General features: G+C 34.6%; 3 non-coding genes across 3 annotated transcripts; all 3 read right to left on the bottom strand.

The window, feature by feature from the left end:
* Positions 1-579: 579 nt before the first annotated feature.
* On the bottom strand, positions 580-652 carry TRNAV-UAC (transfer RNA valine (anticodon UAC)). Its single transcript has one exon. It is a non-coding gene; the product is annotated as a tRNA-Val (tRNA).
* Positions 653-13,557: 12,905 nt separating this feature from the next.
* Positions 13,558-13,630, bottom strand: TRNAV-UAC (transfer RNA valine (anticodon UAC)). The gene has a single exon. It is a non-coding gene; the product is annotated as a tRNA-Val (tRNA).
* A 232-nt stretch (positions 13,631-13,862) lies between these two features.
* Positions 13,863-13,935, bottom strand: TRNAV-AAC (transfer RNA valine (anticodon AAC)). Its single transcript has one exon. It is a non-coding gene; the product is annotated as a tRNA-Val (tRNA).
* Between the last annotated feature and the right edge of the window lie 2,834 nt (positions 13,936-16,769).

The following is a 16,769-nucleotide window of genomic DNA, read 5'->3' as shown; positions in this document are numbered from 1 at the left end:
TGGTTAATGTCATTTAATTATTTATTAAGTATTTATAGTAGAAGCAGTAAGTAACCAGTAGTAGCCTAGTGGTTAAGAAACGCGGCCTCTTGATCGAGAGGTCCGAGGTTCAAATCCCAGGCACGCACCTCTGATTTTTCAAAGTTATGCACGTATTAGAAGTTAAGTATCACTTGCTTTAACGGTGAAGGAAAACATCGTGAGGAAACCTGCATACCTGAGAATTCTTAAAAAAAAATAGTTTTTTCAAAGGTATGTGAAGTTTAACAATTCGCACTTGGCCAGCGCGGTGGACTAAGGCCTAATCCTTTTCATTCTGAGAGGAGACCCGTGCCCAGCAGTGGGACAATAATGGATTGATGTTGAAGTATTTATAATTTTATTTATATTTATTAAATAATTTAATATAAAATCGATGACACAAATTATTTGTTTGTTTTTTTTACATACAATTTAACATAAAACGTATTATAATACATTATATTATGTATGATATTTTGTTTATAGTACATTATAATACATTATAAAAAGAGAAAAGTGAAAAAACAGCAAAAAAAAAAGTAACGCACGACCCTCAAACGCCTCAAGAGAGAATCGAACTCCCGACCCATGGTTTGTAAGACCATTGCTCTATCCCCTGAGCTATGGAGGCTGTTGCTTTAACATTCGAAAACTCCTATTGGCTGTGATCATTAGCTACAGCGCATGCGCGATACTGTGCAAGGTAGCCCTTAAGACATTTCTTCTATGTTTTCTATGTTTCTAGTTTGCCAACCTCCCATTTATTTTCAAGCTTTTTGATATTACTGTTTGTTGTTATAAATATTATAATGGCATGCGTTATAGATAGTATGTAAAAAAACCGTTTAAAAAAATCAAGAGTATGTCTATAACATTCTCTTTTTTGTGTTGTTTTATTTTTTGGTTTATAAAGTTTGTTACTCTATTTTCATTACCACGTTTACATCTGTATTGCATGTGATGTTTACCTCTAAGTGGTCGTATATTTATTGCTTGCATTGTAACTAGATTTAATTTAAAAATATGTATAACGTTACAACCGTTGGTGAACTTAATGAAATAAATAACGGTTCCAGTGATAGAGACCTGTGATAGAAAGACAATGGAGGCTAATATATGTCATCTCATTTTCGGCTTATGAGACACGTAATATTGTGAGTGACTACGTAATATTGTGAGTGACTACTTACGAGTAACGTAATATTGTGAGTGACTACTTACGAGTAGTTCTGTTCAAGATTTTAAATGATGACTGAAGATATGTATTGCTGTTCATATGTGCAGTATAGTATAATTTCGTTACGTGTAAGTAGGTACGTCATGTTACATTTCTTAGACACGGATGAAATCGCGGGAACTACTAGTGTAAAATATTCATGGCGATTGGAATTGGTGATGGATTCATACCATATACTGTTAGCAATGATGTTATGCCAATGGTTTATGCTTTTCTTTTAAAATGATTACTTTTTTTAACACGCTTTTTTCTGCATAATAAACGCCTTTTTATCCTTATTTAAAGTGGGCGCTCAATATATTTCGTTGGATAACGATGTAAACAGCGTGTGTAATATGAACGCCGACTTCAGAAATATGTACTAAACCAACATTCATTTCAATTATTTTTAACTTTGTAGTGACATAGAAGTCGGTTGTATTTTTTTGTTATTTTTTTTTTGTTTATGTAATGTGTAGATTGTATTTTTTTTACTCTCCCGTTATTGCAAACTGCATCGAATAAGCAACGAGTGGGTTTAACTCAACTTCTTCTTATCCTGTGATCCTAGTAACGGTATTTGGAATTCGGATCAATACTTTTGCATCTGCGCATTAAAGTTTGATTTCCAAAGGGAACTTTGACCAACTCAAGATGCAGTTTGCTTTTTGCTACTGCAAATACCTCAAAACATTTATAAAAACTACGTGTATTCAATTCTTCAATTGTCAGAATATATTGTCATTAAAAAGTAATAAATTAAAAAAAAATACGTGTGGCACTCGGAGACTGCCGCGGTAAAGCTATTGCATAGCATTTTTTATGCTATGAAAACGCTCAGAAGGAATTCCAGAAATACAATATATTCTTCCATAATCATCAACATTTACATTAATACATCTTTATCCACTATTTTATAATATCTCCATTATATAAGACATTGCAAATATCAGCTGACATTTCATAACTCCAAGCAAGACTGAACATTCTAAAATATAAAATAGAAAGTATTTAATAAGTGACATAAAGTATTAACAACCAGCAATATAAATGGATTAATGCGATGTGCCTGTGACATTTGGCCGAATGTTACAGGTACATCGCATTTTTCATTAATAAATGCACTTTGTTTATTCATATTTAAAACACTTTGTACACAAATTATTTGTACCATAAATCATAATGGCGTTTTGATTTTGTGCTGTCAAGTCTGTCAGTTGTAATTGTACGTTTAAAAATAACAAACACTCTTTTACGTTATTTTATCAATCCAGAATTCAACATAGCTTATGTTGATAAAACATATTATTTGGATAATATGGTAATATAATTTTGAATTTTATAATGGGAATATAAAATATACTTCACGCAATTTTAAGATTTCTGCACGGATTATAAAAAAATGTGTATTACTGCCATCTGTGTTCAAGTTGACGAATTAAGGTTATCAAATAAAATAATAAGGAATGTAAAATAATACTTTATTCAATTATATCCATATTTTTCTATTGACAGTCAACAAATCGGTTGCCTGGAGACTTGATAGTTGGATATCAAGTCTCCAGGCAACCGAGTTGTTGAAAGGTGTTACTTATTTTCGTTACGGAATTTCTCGATTCGGTCGCCGCGCTCAAAGCCCGCGATAAAAGCTATGCAATAGCTTAATTAAATGACATTATGACATACAAGGACCGAAAAGTTGTTGATCACTCAATATTATTAATATACAACTTGCCGCGTAGTGTGATAATTAACGGGGCGTTCATTAAAACATATTTTTACATCACCTAGTTTTAGAGATTAGAGATCAGTAGATAATCGTCCATAGTAATACCTCATGTACTCCTTATCCCCTGGTACGGCGAAGCTATGAAACGCACTTCGTAGCTATATTCGTAGCATTGCTACGACATAGATTCGTAGTAGATCCATTGCATTTCTACCTCTACTTCTACCATCATTCTTACTACCATCATTTAAAAAATATATGACGATAAGTAACGATGTACCTACTTGATTATAAATGTACCAATTAATCTGAAATTTATTATAATTGACTATATTCACTAAATTTATTATATATAACTATTAAAAAAATATTTAATCAATTTGCCTAAGTTAATAATTAATTTACCGCAGACAATCTTGTTTGGTAGTTATAATCTGTTATGTACATATATTTTGATTTTTTCATTTCATTTTTGTAAATATGGATGTAGTGAAGTTTTAGATTTATATATAATTCATTATTTTCGACAAAATTACACTTATTGGAAGTTAGACTTAATAAACGAGGACCAATGGAATGATCTTATGGGGACTGAGGATGGTCAAACTTTGGTGGAGATTCCCAATGCTGCTCATTGTTTTGACTGAAGCGTTACTTGCAATATCATCATCCTAACCACACGTAGTCAAAGTCAAAAATTACATTATACAATGCCAACTTCATCCTAACTAAAACAGGAGATTTTGTGTCTACCATAACCCCTTATCTTAACATACACCCCACCCCCACTGCCCCTATGACCCAAGTTGTAAGTAAGTTAAAAAAGTGGTCTCGGTCGCGCAGATCACTGGGAAAATTAGTGAATAAAGACCCGTAAAAGGCAGTAATACAAATTTTTGAGATCCAAAAATTTACAAGTTATAATAAATAATGAAGTTGATCTTCATTCAAGGTTGAAATTAATTAGCCGATATTTGATACCTTTCTTTTTCAATTGATCTATGTTAAGTAGGTATATATGGGCGCAAATCAGTATCTTATGTTTATATTATAACATTTAATGTTTAAAATAATTATTTATGGGTGTAAATCTGTATCTTACGTTTATATTATAATATTTAATGTTTAAAATAATTATTCGTAATTACAATACTGTTATTGATCTAACCTCAATGTCTCTTAGACATTGCAGTGACTCTTTCGACTGATTTTAAAACATTGATTTTGTAATTTATTTTTAATAATTCATATTGTTGCAAACCTTCAAAGTAAAAATCGATTAGATTATTATGACTCCAATTTTATTGTTTTATAAACAAAACTTAGTTTAATTTGCATCCTACTAGTAGCGCCCTCTTTTGGCGATTTATGAAAACTTGTAAGGAATGTTTGCGTGTTGTAACGCGCTTGTTTATTAAAACAAATATAATTTGTGTAAGATAAATTATTTGGAGTAACATAAAATTCATTATTAATTTTCATTATGTCAATTTTGATTGTCAATGTGGAATTAATATTTAGATTAAAATATGGACGATTTCCGGTAGTACTTCAAAAACACTTTGTTAGTCATACCAAATTAATTATGTAAATTATAATAATATTAAAATACTTATTCTCGTATTTTTAAAACAATATTTTCAATATAATGTTATTTTATTAACAGTTAAATTTATTGTGAATCACGTCACTTGTTATAACAAAACAAGTGATGTGAGGTAGTTCTTATGCTGTTTGTCACTCGAGTAGTATTTAAGTCCACGCGCTGGTAGAGCGTGGTACATTCGTATTTAATCAGTCGTGTAGGCAGTTACTCTGCCCGAATTGTAAATAAAAGTGATTCTCATATTAAAGTCGTTTCGTTCAGTTTATTAATAAAGTGCGGTAATGGGATATCGTCGACAGCAGCGGTTGGATGGACCTACGTGTCCACATGGTCATGATGGAGATCAATGGTGACGTTTATTGGTTCGGGGCAATGGCGCGCACATTTGGCGCGCGTGTTTGGTGATTTTCCTGGGATTGCTTTGAACGAAGCCTTAGGAAGCCACGCCGTTGGTAAAGCGTTTGACAGCCGTTGGATGCTTTGATTATGGCGGGACTGAACGTATGGAGCAGCGTAATTTTGGGGTGGAGCCTAGTGTAGTATGACAGTTTATTTCATACGGGCCACACGTTGTCATTTTGATACTTATAACCACTTGGGTGGTCTATTGTTTTAATTTATTTCTATCTTGTAATTTTATAATGTTCACGTAATGTTTGAGTGTCCACAGACTAAGAATCTACTATAGCTGCTTATTGGTGGTATTACAATGACACTGGACTTGTGTTGACTGCGAACGTACCGGAAAGGGGCCAATGTTACGGGTCGCTATAAGACAGGATACTTTTTCACTCTGGTAAAACCAAGGCGGTGAGTTAGTAAGAGCCTTTTCGGTAAGTGACTTTATACTTTAATAAATATAGTTCAAAAGAAACTAAAATCAACTAAAAAAAAAAAAAAAAAAAAACTATTATAAAAATAATTTTCAATCTAGGAATCAATTAAGGAACAGTAAATTGTATAATTGTAAAAAAAAAGCGTGGAGTGTTCCACTTATCAATTTTCGAAAAGCACCCCACGTAGTATTTGTTGTTATAGCGACCATCATTATGCATAGTCTGTAAAATAAAATCAAGTGTCTATCTATTACGGTTTAAGAGATAAAGCCCTGTGACTCACGAACAGACAGCGGAGGGTTTCGTTTTATCCTTTGAGTACGGAATCCTAAAAAAAATCATTCTACAAGATGGCATTATAGATATGTTTCAGTACATTTGAGTTATAGGGAAATAAAATTATTATTTTCCAAAGCTTAAAATCGATCTAGTAACTTTGCCTGAACGCTCCATAAGGCGCTTTCTCTCGCCTCGAAAATCGTTAATCCTGAGGATATTGATAAGGACAATGGTACAAAAATGTTAAAATCGTGTATTCGTGGTTTTTGATAATACTTCAAAATTTTTAATTAAACTGGACGTTCAAAGTGGATAGAAATCGGGCTCAAAGATTCCGTTACTGTTAGTACATACATACATACAAACGTACAACCCAAGCTAATAAAAGCGTGTTAAAAATTGAGGTACTTGACGGTTTATTAATAATTTGGCTACCAGTATTTGACCACTGGAAAGAATTTACTTACGAATTACGAATTTTACGATTTTGCGGGTACACTCATTATTTCTTGTGAAAAATTTCTGAAGGTTGTCGTATTAATGCAATTTTAAGTCTACACGTTGCTCAATGGAGATTCTCTCTCTCTCTCTCTATAGTCGGTCCCTCAATGCTGAGGATCGTGACGTCTTTGCTTTATAGCGTCTTTCCAGAGATTGCGATTAGTGGCCTGGTGTATCGCCTCGCTAACCGGTATCTTTAGATGGTCCGATACCTGGTCTGACCATCGTTTTGGGCTGTGTCCTCTGGGTCTTTGCCCTCCACCTTGCCTGTCACCAGTAGCTTTTCTAGGTTGTCATTATTTCTTCGGGCTATATGACCGAAGTATTTAAGTATGCGGTGAAGGCACAGGCTGGAGAGACGTTGGGAATGCTCTAGGTGTAATTCTTTTAAGATGGATGCGTTGGTCCGGAAGGCTGTCCACGGGATTCTTAGCATTCGCCGCCAGCACCACATCTCAAATGCGTCCACTCTTTGTCTGTCTACTACTTTCAGCGTCCAAGATTCCGATGCGTAGAGGAATATGGAAAAGACGAGCGTACGAACTAAGTGAACTTTTGTACGCTTAGTAATATTCCCGTCCTTCCAGACCCTGGTAAGTTGGTTCATTGCCGTTTTAGCCATACCGATGCGGCGTCGTATCTCAGTTTCGCAGTTTCCTTTATCATTAATGACTGATCCCAAGTATTGAAATTCCTTGACGATTTCGAAGTCGCTGAGCAGATTTGTTCATTGTAGTGACTCAGAACGGTCAATCATCATAATTTTAGTTTTGCTCCTGTTTATCAAAAGGCCAAAGTCCAAGCTTGTACTCTCAAGCCGATTCATTAGGTCCCTCGTTTCTTTTTCTGATGAAGCGAATAGAGTTGTCTATGGTAAAGGCTCAATAGATGTGTTTGTGATATGGGTTCAGCGAAGATACGATACCGTAGCGTTAAGTGGCGCTCGTGTTTAAATTTAACGGTGTGTTGTATTGAGCAAGATGAAGGTGATTTAGGTTAGAACATTTAAATTTTGGGTTTTAATGTCCTTTATGAACTTCCAGATTCTGTCATTTTATTTTTCTACATACAAATAGGGTATATTACGGGGTAATTGGTGCTAAGCTGACTACATTCATTTAAAGTAGTTACAATAATGACTTGAGAACTTGAGTAAACATGTTGATCGGACTGTACAGAGGTTGTCTTGTAGCCGTAGTATGCGGTGGGCAGGCAGCTATGGCGGAAGTTAAGTTTCAGTAGAAATTATGTGTATTCATGTGAGTGGATTTGCGTCAATGAAAAGTAACAGGAGGTTACTGGGCTATGCGTATCCATCGATCACATGTAGTGCTTAAATGTCTCGAATTATTTGATGTTTGGTCTAAGTAATTTTAGTAATTAGAAGGAATTGGTCAGCTAACTCAAGGAGTTTATAAAAAAAAATGTATATATAATAATAATTCGTTAGAATTTATTTTACGCGTTTGAGTTTAATGTTAAGGGACTAATTATTTTGTTTAAATGGTGTTGTAGAAAATGTTGAATCTTATAAAGACAATACGACCGATCGATTTTGTGTAAAATTTTGTTTAATTAGAAAAGTGATAGTAATGTAAAAGAGGTCGAAATTGAGTACGGTTGAAATAAACTATTCATCATTAGTCTTTTAGTTTTAGCGTGGTGAATAACCTTAATACAAGTTAATCAGGATTGGCCGAGCGGAAATTCTAATATTCGCCGTTTGTTTTTCTGCCTTGCAGGAACAGCACACGAGGACGTTTGACTTGTCACGATGACCATGCCGCGGATGGCCAGTGGAGGGTTGGTTCGAGTGCGCTAAGTAAGAGATGGCACTAGCTGGAGAGACATCAGGGGCGGTTTTTCGATACCTGCTGCAAGTGAGTGGTCGGGGAGCGCGCGTGGTCCATGGGTGCCACAACGCCACAATTTGGACCGCCGAACCTTCATTTCTATTTTTTGTAACAAATTATTTTCTTTAAAAAAAAAAAAAAAAAGATGCGTATGGGCGGATGATCTTGTAAATGAGAACTTTGAAACTGTAAAGGCATTGTGTTGATATAACTGGTTTTCATGATTATTTTATGTATGTGCGTTCACGTGTGTTCTTGTTAAATATTATAATCCTATCCAAATCTCCTTCCTAAAACGCTGGCTGGCCACCATGCGTATCCTTGATCCTGGTCTTGTTGGCTAGAACCCAGCATGGGTGATGCCTTGTTTGTTGGCTAGATCCCAGGATGGGTGATGCCTTATTGTTGGCTAGAACTCGTGATGAGTGACGCCTTTTTTATGATATCAGAAGAAAGAAGAAAGAAGAAAGAAAGAAAATATTATGTTGTAATGTTTTTGTTTGTTTGATATTATGTTGTAATGTAAAACAGCGCAAGGGACGCGCTGGAATCAGTATGGCCGTATGGGCGCAAATCAGTATCTTATGTTTATATTATAACATTTAATGTTTAAAATAATTATTTATGGGTGTAAATCTGTATCTTACGTTTATATTATAATATTTAATGTTTAAAATAATTATTCGTAATTACAATACTGTTATTGATCTAACCTCAATGTCTCTTAGACATTGCAGTGACTCTTTCGACTGATTTTAAAACATTGATTTTGTAATTTATTTTTAATAATTCATATTGTTGCAAACCTTCAAAGTAAAAATCGATTAGATTATTATGACTCCAATTTTATTGTTTTATAAACAAAACTTAGTTTAATTTGCATCCTACTAGTAGCGCCCTCTTTTGGCGATTTATGAAAACTTGTAAGGAATGTTTGCGTGTTGTAACGCGCTTGTTTATTAAAACAAATATAATTTGTGTAAGATAAATTATTTGGAGTAACATAAAATTCATTATTAATTTTCATTATGTCAATTTTGATTGTCAATGTGGAATTAGTATTTAGATTAAAATATGGACGATTTCCGGTAGTACTTCAAAAACACTTTGTTAGTCATACCAAATTAATTATGTAAATTATAATAATATTAAAATACTTATTCTCGTATTTTTAAAACAATATTTTCAATATGTTATTTTATTAACAGTTAAATTTATTGTGAATCACGTCACTTGTTATAACAAAACAAATGATGTGAGGTAGTTCTTATGCTGTTTGTCACTCGAGTAGTATTTAAGTCCACGCGCTGGTAGAGCGTGGTACATTCGTATTTAATCAGTCGTGTAGGCAGTTACTCTGCCCGAATTGTAAATAAAAGTGATTCTCATATTAAAGTCGTTTCGTTCAGTTTATTAATAAAGTGCGGTAATGGGATATCGTCGACATATACGTTCTTTTACTAAATACTAGTTGGAAACTTTTATTAACAAAATAAAGTATATTTCGTCGGTTTGCAGTTTACTGGCCAGTGATTTTGTATTGATAGTAAGTCATACGAGCGCTCAGTGGCCAGTATGATGGCCACATGTTTTTTTTTTGGTTTTCTCGAAAAATAATTAATTTCAAAAACTTTTACTATAACCATTTAATTCTATGGCATAGAACATATTAGTATCATAGATTATTAAAATTTCCAAAAAAGTGAGGGTGTGCGTTAAAGGGTTAACATGAATAATATGTCCCATCTTTACATACTTTCAGTCATATCCCGTATGGTCTAGTGGCTAGGATACCTGGTTAACACTCCGGGAGGCTCGGGTTCGATCCCCGGTGCGGGACTTCACCGGTATCATTTTTTTTTCTCTCTCTATATCTATATATATATAGATATGTTTTGTTGTTATTAATATAACTTGTAATGCTTGCAAATTATTATCATTAAATTAATTTGTTAAGATATTATTGGATCTTACCGACGTGTAGCGTCTCATACATACGGGGATGTATTAAAATTCATGTTTTCACTAGTGAATAAAGGATTTTTCTAAAGGTATTTGCCTGATTATTAAATTACCTATATTGTGTCTGAACTACGAATTGACTAAAAATCAATTAAGTCGAAACACATTGAAATAAACAATAATAATTGTCCATAATTTGAAATTTATTTATTTACTATTTACAAACTATAAATCTATATACAATATATACAATAAATATAATTTAAACAAAAAAGAAATATTAAAACTTAAGGAAATATAAAAAATTAATAATAATTGTAAAAATAAAATTAATAACAATAATAAAATAATAACAATAATAAAATTAATAACAATAATAATTGTCTGATGCCTAATGTACATTATTTTATGTAAAAAATGTAAATATATATAGAACTGCAAATACATTTATATTGCAATTACAATAAAGCAAGTCAACCATTAAATATTATTTCGCAAATTGTAGCGCCATCTGTCTGGTGGTGGTGGAGTATTGTTCATGCAGAGCTAGACCTTCGTACACGTCGCTAGGAGTTCCATGTCCTCACGACAGATAGCGGGGAATACGATGAAGCATATTTTTTATATTTCATTCGTGGTTTAAACTTACGTTGGTGCATCAAATATCAAATAAAAATTACCCTTTCTTCCACTTACCTATAAACAATTACTTTTATACTATATATATGTTTATTATTATAGGTTGCACCAAAATGAACTGATTTCTGTATAAAACGAAAAAGTATATTCATATTTATGTTATCATCACTTATACCTAAAGTTTACATACATTTGTAATATGTTTTGTTTATCGTACTGTAATATCTAAGACGTCCACTACATTTCATATCTCCGGGAACTAATACAAATCTCCCACTTATTTTATGTATATTAAGACCGGCTTATAAATGAAAATAAATAGTATGCACTACGAATTCAATCAAATACAACAAACCCATAGGAAAAAAATGTCAATTGTGGCAACATTAGTTCTCGTACCGGGAATCGAACCCGGGTCTCCTGGAGTGAAAACCGATTATCCCAGACACTGGAACACAAGTGCGTATTGGTAGACTTCACATACCTTTGAGATTTTTTTTCCTTTGGGACTTTTGTGTAATACCTTTTATGTTCAAAAATATTTCAATAGATACTTTATTATCTATATGTATAAAAAAATACGTTATCTCTCCAAAATAAAGGATTTTTAATAAGTAAACAAGATATTTGCCGAATAATTAAATTACCTATATTGTGTATGAATTAACTAAAAATATCAATTAAGTCGAAAAACATCAAAATATATAATAATAATCTCCGGGTGCTTCATGTAGAGCATTTTATGAAATAAATGTCAAAAAACTAGAATTGCAAGTACATTTATTTTGGAATAATAATATAGGAATGTAGTAGTTAAATATTATTTCGCAAATTGTAGCGCCATCTGTCAATCTATGAACCGATCAGACGCTTCCCGGGGACTTAGCCCTGGTTGCACTGGTCCCGCGCGCCTGTACTCATGACAGTACTCCGTGTTAACCTCCTTGGACCGGTCGAGGTTGCTCTCGAGGTCGTCCTCGAACTGCGGCTGCATGGTCAGCAGCTGCACGTGCGACGCGAGCGCGGTGGCCTGCAGCTGCTGCCAGCTGTACTGCAGGTTGTCCTCCTGCTCCATGTCTTGCTTGCTCACGGGCAGCTCGTACCGCGTTGTTACGTTGAAGGCTTCCTGGAAGGCGAGGAGACACTTTACATTATATTATATAGAAGGTAAATAGAAGCCCTTGTGGCTCAAGCCTGCCACACCACCACACTATTTCTACCTAATAATAGGAGTGTTAAGCACTAGAAATCTTAACTTATTAATAATTTTTTACTAAGTATTTTTAGAGATTTAACTTACAAAACACAATTACAATATGAAAAATTATAGGTACACATTACCTACCGCATATACAAATAGCAATATTTTAAAGCAATAATCTAAAGATATAATTAGTTGTACACAAATACATCTCTAGAAGATGTTTTATTTATGTATTTTTTTATATTTACCTCAATTCTGTTACGTAATAAATATGTAAATAAAAATGATATTAGAAATTGAACGTTGTGATGTGCGGTGAATAACAAATTACAGTGTAATGCGAATTTGCAAGTTTGCATTTATGTTAAAATCATGAATACGTTACGAAAATAGTTTAGTATTCAAATTTGAAACCTGCAGTGGTTTGGCTAATAGTCTGTTATGTAAAAGTTAGGCATAACTTAAGATGTAAGTAATATAACTGTGAATGTAGGTACCTGTTTACTAGATTTATTTTGTAGCTGAAACAACTTTTCGACGCGATTGCAAGGTTTTCATTAGGTATAGGTTGTAACTCGCTTAACAAACGAAACGTAAAAACATTAAACATATGTTTAATTTTTTCTAACTAAACTGACTAAAACTAAAACTATTTTCCTTCCCCATTCGCCATATTTCGATGATTTACGAAAAAGTGCTGAAAGTTTATTAATGTTAGGTAAAGGTGTAACAAACACTACAATGCGAGGAGCACCACCGCCACACCTGTTCCTAGCGTGATGTAGTTCTTGCGTTCTGCGGAAACATTTGGATGCGACTATGTAAGTGGCTTCAGATAGAGTTTTTGAAGGTCTTAGAACTCTTTGTGGTTTGACTCCGGCGGCACCCCTGCCACACCTATTTCTGCCTAATAACAGCTGTGTTAAGCACTCCTGTGTTCTGGATTAAAGGGTGTGGTATGAGAGACATACTTTTCCGAGGAGTTCCAGCTTAGTCCTGAGGTGTAGCAGCGCATCTGTGACAAACCTTAGGTAGGAATATCTAATCCTATCTGGGGTTGATTACAGGGTCCATGGGTGGCAGTAGCCACTTACCATCAGGTGGACTGCATGCTCGTCTGCTACTCCTATATTATAAAAAAAAGTCTACATGTTATTCTCATGCACTTATAAGGTGTATACATCAATCCATCCTCACAAACTTTACCATTAATAGTATTTAGGACAGGATAGAGTTAGTAGCATAGCATATTGGCTGAAGGGGTGTAGTTTCAAAAAGTCCATATATCTGATTAATCTGAATATTCGTATTTTGCCTTCTTATTAGAAATGTGCTAAGCAATCTATACACAAAATTTTATTTCCAAGGTCAAATTTAAATACTTTATTTTACGATAAGAAGTAAGACAGCGGCAAATACACAATTTAACGACAGAAATATTGTTTTATTTTTCGGATGTGATACGAGTATGATTTTATATTGCCTACATACGATTGGTTAGATTGTTGAAACTGGTTAATGTCACTTAATTATTTATTAGGTATTTATAATATTATTTATTAAATAATTTAATTTAATTTAACAAATTGTTTGTTTGTTCTTTTTACACACAATTTAACACAAAACGTAATATTTTGTTTATAGTACATTATAATACATTATAAAAAGAGAAAAGACAAAAAACACCAAAAAAAACAACCTACGTCATCAATGCCTCCAGAGAGAATCGAACTCCCGACCCATGGTTTGTAAGACCATTGCTCTATCCCCTGAGCTATGGAGGCTGTTCCTTTAAATTTCGAAAAATCGTATTGCCTGTGATCATTAGCTACAGCGCATGCGCGATACTGTGCAGGGTAGCCCTTAGGACATTTTTTCTATTACGCGAGATTGTATCTGATTATAAAATGAGAAAAACATTGTATCACGTTATAAAAAGATGAAAGTGAAAAACCATCTCTTCTATGTGAAAAACACATAAAAACGGAAAACAAAATCAAAATCATACAGGATAAATGCCTCCAGAGAGAATCGAACTCCCGACCCATGGCTTGTTAGACCATTGCTCTATCCTCTGAGCTATAGAGGCTGTTGAATTAAATCTCTATATATATATATATATATATATATATATATATATATATATATATATATATATATGTAGAAAAAAAATAGAGATCGGTGAAGTCCCGCACCGGGGATCGAACCCGAGCCTCCCGGAATGTAAACCAGGTATCCTAGCCACTAGACCATACGGGATATGACTGAAAGTATGTAAAGATGGGACATATTATTCATGTTAAATGTTGTTGTTCAGTTAACCCTAGAGTGCTCGCGCTATGAGCATTTTGCCGTCCGCGGTCAAAAAATCCTATTATAATAAATACGGTGTATTTGTCGAGATCAAGCTTCCTAGTAGCTGCCCCCTCGTGCCTAACCTACTTATTTTAGAAATTAGAAGAAATTTAAGGCGCAGGCGACCGCAGGAGGATGCGGTTATTGTTGGTGTGTCGCGTTTGGCGGCAAATTGCTAACTGCGCGACTACTCACGTAAGTAAAATTAATGTGCCTGATCTTTTAGTATTGTTGAAATATTGTTATTTTTAGTTGTATATAATGTTATTTTGATGTAAACATCGTAACACCATTGATATTTATTGTGATTTTGTGAATTATGGGCGATTTTCTATATTTTATTTTTTCTACTAACTAATATTTTTTAGGTAAGTGACACCGGAAAACTACAAGAAAATGAAGAAGTAACACGCACAAATATATATCCTCGGGTAAAGAAGATATATGCGCAGTATGTCTATCAAAAACAAAAAAAGAAGAACCAAAAAAGGGTCCAATAGATGCGGACAGATACTGTGCAACGAACATTGTATGTGTATCTTTCCGGACTGTTTTGCTGAAGTACATATCGAAGATACAGGAAAACGTTTAATTTTGATATTTAGTTTCATTTTTTATGTGTTAAGGTAAAGATATTGCAAAAAGTTAAAAAAAGTACCCAAGATATACTAAAGCTTTTTTTTTAAATAATTACTAATTACAAAACTTTAGTAAATGATAATTTATGAAAGTCTATGTTTTATTCTATTCCTTTAAAATTATTAATGATTTATTTAACTAAAATTAGCAAAAATAAACATGTGCGGCAAAATGCTCACCACGCGAGCACTCACGTTTCATGGAAAGGCGCGACTACTCTAGGGTTAAACAAATATTTTTCAAATGTATTTTTATATACGAATAATTCATAATATTAGTTGGCTCGTTTGTTTAGGTCTTATCCACGCGTTTTGCGTCGGGATGCAGCAGCCAGGAGACAGAAAGACCGAAATACTTATTACATAATTATGTATTTAATTAAAACCGAATTTTACATTTTTTAATTAAATCTAAACTAAATTACAACTAATTAACCTAAAATGATTGACTTTTTGGGGCGATGTTAGCACCCAGAGTCAATTCCCATGTTCGGGACTATGTGGTGGCAACGTAGGTGTGGAGTCAGCGTTCCCACGGCACGGCGGCGGTGCGGAATCTGATGTCTTCCTGATAATTATGTTTAAGGCGAATGGCCAATGTTGGTTAAGGCCAATATTTAACAACCACCTAAACATTAGTGTGATGTTTTAAAAAAATAAAAACAGTTATTATGGGTAATCCATAAGAGATAGGTATAAGCTGTCGCGGACTTTTGTGTAATACCTTTTATGATTAAAATTACTGCAATAGATACTTTTTACGTACCTAATCGTTTAATCTAATCGCATGATTTCTGCAGCGCTTGAAATAATAGATAGTCGCCGATTATCCACCTGTCGAGTTATATGATGCCACATACTTGAAGCTTTTCCGCCAGCTGCACGCGAGACAGACATCAGTATGTCGACTGTGGCGGATGTCTCTTGGAGCTGTATCCGACAAGGTCAGGCGTCAATTAAGGCAGTAACTTAGGGCCCCTCCAATTTATCATTATGATAAATGACTTGCCAGAGGTGGTCCATGAGTTGACTTGCCTCTTATTTGCTGACGACCTGAAACTGGTACGCGAAATAGGTGACGTAACGGATTCAGCTGGACTGCAGAGTGATATAGACCGAGTGGTTGAATGGAGTCACGAGAACAAGCTACATTTTAATGTGGCTAAGTAGGGGTCGCAAATCGAAGGTTCGGAATTTCGAAAATACCGGGATACCGGGCCAAATACGCGACATTTAAAACAAAATACGCGCGCGCGAGTGCGTGTATTTTGAGTACTGTTGTATAAATAAGGTACTCTCTGGATATTATTTTCAATGTCTGTTTCGGTCATAGCTTCATTCCAATCGCCTGGAAGATAACTATAGTCATCGGTATTCCCAAACCTGGGAAACCGAGTAATATTCCCTCCAACCATCGCCCCATTAGCCTCCTCAATGCAAAGGGGAAGGTATTTGAGCGGGTGATCCTCGCTCGTATGAAAGGGCATCTCTTCCCAACAGATGGTCTCCTAATTATCATGCCTCACCAGTTCGGCTTTCGCCGCCAGCACTCGGGTCCCAAGTCGGCACAACAAGTCCACCGCATTGTCGAGTACATCACAAGAGGGTTTTATCCAAGACGTAATAAGAAATAAGCAGTCTTCTTCGACGTCGTTAAGGTGTAACCTAGTGTAGGTGATAACCTACGCCTCCCCAGTCTTCGCCCACGCGAATCCCACTATTCTTGACAAACTCCAGGTCGTCCAAAACATCTTTTGTCGTAGGGCTCTCAATGCTCTGTGGTATGTTTGGAATGCCGACTTACGTCGAGACTTGGAGCTCGCTGCCATTCAAGAAGTCCTCAAGAATTTTTCTGAAGCGTTCTTCACTTGCTCAGAAAACCATCCCAACCCGCATATCATATCACAGGGGCAGCGGACTACACTGCCCC

This window comes from Epargyreus clarus, unplaced genomic scaffold (genome assembly GCF_041222505.1).
Source record: "Epargyreus clarus isolate Ecla_fem2 unplaced genomic scaffold, WU_Ecla_fem_2.2 ptg000007l, whole genome shotgun sequence".
NCBI lineage: Eukaryota > Metazoa > Arthropoda > Insecta > Lepidoptera > Hesperiidae > Epargyreus > Epargyreus clarus.
This window is presented reverse-complemented; position numbering and strand designations above follow the sequence as displayed.